Source organism: Oncorhynchus kisutch, linkage group LG21, assembly GCF_002021735.2.
Source record: "Oncorhynchus kisutch isolate 150728-3 linkage group LG21, Okis_V2, whole genome shotgun sequence".
NCBI lineage: Eukaryota > Metazoa > Chordata > Actinopteri > Salmoniformes > Salmonidae > Oncorhynchus > Oncorhynchus kisutch.
This window is the reverse complement of record NC_034194.2, coordinates 3,047,318-3,051,563: the sequence shown is the minus strand read 5'-3', so window position 1 is coordinate 3,051,563 and position 4,246 is coordinate 3,047,318. Positions and strand designations below refer to the sequence as shown.

At 41.9% G+C, this 4,246-nt stretch overlaps 1 pseudogene; it reads right to left on the bottom strand.

Moving 5' to 3' along the window:
* Window positions 1-1,187: 1,187 nt before the first annotated feature.
* LOC109884006 (apolipoprotein B-100-like) lies at window positions 1,188-3,368 on the bottom strand (annotated as a pseudogene).
* Window positions 3,369-4,246: the final 878 nt, after the last annotated feature.

Below are 4,246 nucleotides of genomic sequence, written 5' to 3'. Positions count from 1 at the left end.
CCGAAAGTCCATTGAGAAAGCATAACAACTATACCATTTAGCTAAGCTAAGAATGACGAGAATAATCAAGTCAATAAAAGTTGGGTAGTTAGACTAAAGTTAATATACTGGAAAGTTTGGTGTACAACTACTAACATTAGGTAGCTAGGTAACATACTGGTACATAGTGCTGTGTAATAATATGTTATGTGGTTCGTATGGACAGCGTAGCTAACAAATTGTCAGGCAACATAACTTATTTGAACAGTCATTACATTGGTCGTTAGGGAAATCTGGTCTGTGATAGAGGGGAGGGGGGGTTCACACCTAGCTCGGCTATTAGACTATTCAACCTTTACTAAAGAATAGTCTATTGTTCAGCTATTAGCCCAACTTGCAACAAATTGCTGTTCCCCTCTCATTCCTTTCTCTCTTCCATGCGTCATCATTCTGCTCCGGAGTGGCTCGCTTGTGGGCGTGCTGGCAGGATAGGGCAGCGTCTTCAGGTGCGCATCAAGAATTCTGTATACAGTACCATGTTTGTATGAAGGTGTGGTTATTCACAGGCGAATTGTTGAGTCTTTTTGATTAAATCAAAAATAGTTCTGAAAGCAATTATTTTCCCGACACAAAAGGAAGTCAAAGCGGACACCTACGAAGATGGCATCTCAGGTAGGCAGCACTGACTGTGTTGATTTATCCAAAAAAAAATCACACGTGCTGCTTTAGATTGAACGGTCATACCTCAGTTATTGTTTTCTTTACATTAGAGAGCGAGCTGACCAAGGGGGTCGAAAATGTAGATATTGCCAGATGTTCACTGTGTGAGAACCAGGCCTTGGAAGCTTTATTGCTGGCAAAAAGTGCCCATAACCAGAGGTAATTCAACTGTTCTGTGTTCTTTTTCTCCGTGGAATCTGTCTGGTGTGCATGAGTTAAAAAAAACCTTAAGACGTCAGCTGCACACAGCAAATATTTCGACTGGACTATCTGTTGCTGCCAAGTCATGGGTTAGCCTTGCAATAACCAAGTGGTGAGAAACACAGCCCTCTATATTTAAATGTTTCAGGTACACTTAGAAAGATACTGTATGTGACGCAGACACCATCTTCTATTGTTTGTCCTCATGGGTCTGTTTTTCAGCTTAAAGTACTCTGTAGCCACTTATTGTGTGTGGTGTCCATGTCATCCCTCTCCCCCTAAATCCTCTAGGTTATAGCAGCTGTTTTGTTGAACCCCTCCCGCATCTGAAATGGCTGACAGAGGGCACAGCCTTTTCACAGGTGAGATGTCACTTGGTTGAGTCAACAGGAACGATTATTAAATAGATGCTTTACATTGAAATCCCAGAGTTAATGATCCAAGGTCACCTCGTGATTTATGACTGACAGTGTTCAAATAAAAAGGCTTAATCATGTGCTCTCGTCTGCCGTTTTTTTGAGAGGAATCCAGTCACGACAGCGCTATTAGGGTAGCACTGTCATTCATGAATCATATGCTCCCCCCCCCCCCACCTAGTTTAACGCACACCATATGTGCATTGAAGTACAGATTTTCCTACTTTTTTTTTTAACTAGGCATGTCAGATTAGTATGACGGCCTAGGGAACTGCCTTGTTCAGGGGCAGAAGGACTGATTTACCTTGGTCGGCTCAGGATCGATCTTACAACCATCCAGTTAATAGTCCAACACTAACCACCTGCCCGCCCAAGATTGAACTCTTAAAATATTTCAATAAAGCATTCCACATTCTCCACTGGTTGAAATACTATCCTGTACTTTTCCTGTATGTATAGTTAATGTGTAATCATTGATATCCAAGGAGCACGTGGCGGACTTCTGTGCAGGGAGCAGCCCTGGTTGGTCTCTGGTATGGGTGTTCTGTTCCCTCATGGTGGCAAGAGCAGCATTTGCGGTTTGGACGACAGCTTTGTCCTCAGCAGCCTCCATGGGCAGACCCTTGAGGTTGGCTTCATCTTCAGAGAGTAAAATAGAAGAAATGTTGTAATAGTCGCCTGGTACAGTACACATACTTTTCATAATTTTTGGTAAAAGCGGAGTTGTCAAGTTAAAGTTGAACAGTAAAAGGAACTATGAGAGGAAATTCTCACTGTGGTTGAAGACTCTTTCGTTGTTCTTGCTAGTCTCTAGGAGAGTCAGTCTGTATCACCAGTGTTGACACTACATACTCAGTCATTTGGGAAAGAGGATGAAAGAACATTTAATGAATGACAAACTGGCCAGGATCATATGTTGGCTACCATTATTGCAGACTCCGTTTGCTATTCACTGGAAAAACAGATTTTTAATTGTCTGGACTTACTGGTGGGAGAAAGCCAGGAATGTGTGTTTCTCAGTGCAGGATCCAGCAGTCATGTGCTTCTTCTGAATGTCAAACTTGTAGTTGCAAGTCTGGGTGCTGCTGATCAGCTTGGACAGTGGGTATTGCTGTTGATGGGGAACCAGAATCAAACACTTTGTCAGGAACAACAATCATGGTGGGTTTATCGTGTAAATTAATACAACTATTATATTATATTCAAATGTAGTGCTTAATCAAATAATTACCAAATGTTTTTTTGTAAAGGATCGCCATCAAATTGTTGTTTTTTCCCTCCTCTTACATTGCCAGAGATGATATCCAGGGGGCTGGTGTGATCCTTCTGGGCAATGAAGCTGTCGCATTTGGACAGGTGTCTGGTGACGGTGACGTCAGTGGCTATGTCTTCCCTGGAGTTAACGGTGAAGTCGGTGTCACACTCCATGAAGGGTGGCCTGAAAGTTGTGAGAGTTTTTGTAAGAGTCAAATATTATTATTTATTTTAACAACTTTTATTTATTCAGGGTAACCCAATTGAGACCACTATCTCATTTACAATAGTGCCCTGAGGACACAAATGACATCAATACAGCAACAACAAAATATATATAAAAAACTACAAGAAAGCTATAAATACATTACATCAGGTAATTACATCAAGTTGGAATAATCAATTGAAACAACTGCACACTTCAGTGAACTCCTTTAGCGGTTTTAAATTGCCCCAAAAGGTCTGTAAATCCCTGTGGGATAAAAGTGACGTGAAAACGTACTTCTCCATGGCAGCCTGGAAAGCCTCAGCACCAGCAGCTGGTGTGAACACAGGGAAACCCTATGCGTCGACGTCAATGACTTCGCTCAGGGAGCACTCTGTGGTGCGCAGGATAAAACTGCATGCTTGGAGCACATCGATTTCGAACTGTGAGAAGAAGGAGAAAAGGGATGGTCAGAGGACTGTCAATTTAATGTTCCATTCTATAAGGGAAGTTGAGTGAAAGCACTGAAGAGTTGATTAAGGGCTCTGGGCTCAGCTGTCTGTCACGTACCTTGCAGGTGACTTTTGGACCATTCTTGAGGCTGGTAGCTCCATTTACACCATTAAGGGTCTCGACTTCATACTCGTACACAAATCTCCTGAAGTTCTTGAACCTCTTTGCCACTAAAAAAGAATGGGGTATGAATTAGTAATTTTCCATTGGTGGAAAAAGTACGCAATTGTCATACGTCAGTAAAAGTAAAGATGCCTTGATGCAAAGTGACTCACAAAAAGTTAAAATCACCCAGAAAAATACTTATTGAGTAAAAGTCTAAAAGTATTTGGTTTTAAATATACTTAAGTATCAAAAGAAAATGTAATTGCAAAAATATACTTCAGTATCAAAACTAAAAGTATAAATAATTTCAAATTGATTATAATAAGCAAATCAGACGGCACAATTTTCTTTTCTTTTCTACGGATAGCCAGGGGCACAATAAAACACGCATCATTTACAAATGAAGCATTTGTGTTTAGTGAGTCCTCCAGATCAGAGGAAGTAGGGATGACCAGGGATGTTCTCTGTTTAGTGAGTCCTCCAGATCAGAGGAAGTAGGGATGACCAGGGATGTTCTCTGTTTAGTGAGTCCTCCAGATCAGAGGAAGTAGGGATGACCAGGGATGTTCTCTGTTTAGTGAGTCCTCCAGATCAGAGGAAGTAGGGATGACCAGGGATGTTCTCTGTTTAGTGAGTCCTCCAGATCAGAGGCAGTAGGGATGACCAGGGATGTTCTCTGTTTAGTGAGTCCTCCAGATCAGAGGCAGTAGGGATGACCAGGGATGTTCTCTGTTTAGTGAGTCCTCCAGATCAGAGGAAGTAGGGATGACCAGGGATGTTCTCTGTTTAGTGAGTCCTCCAGATCAGAGGAAGTAGGGATGACCAGGGATGTTCTCTGTTTAGTGAGTCTTCC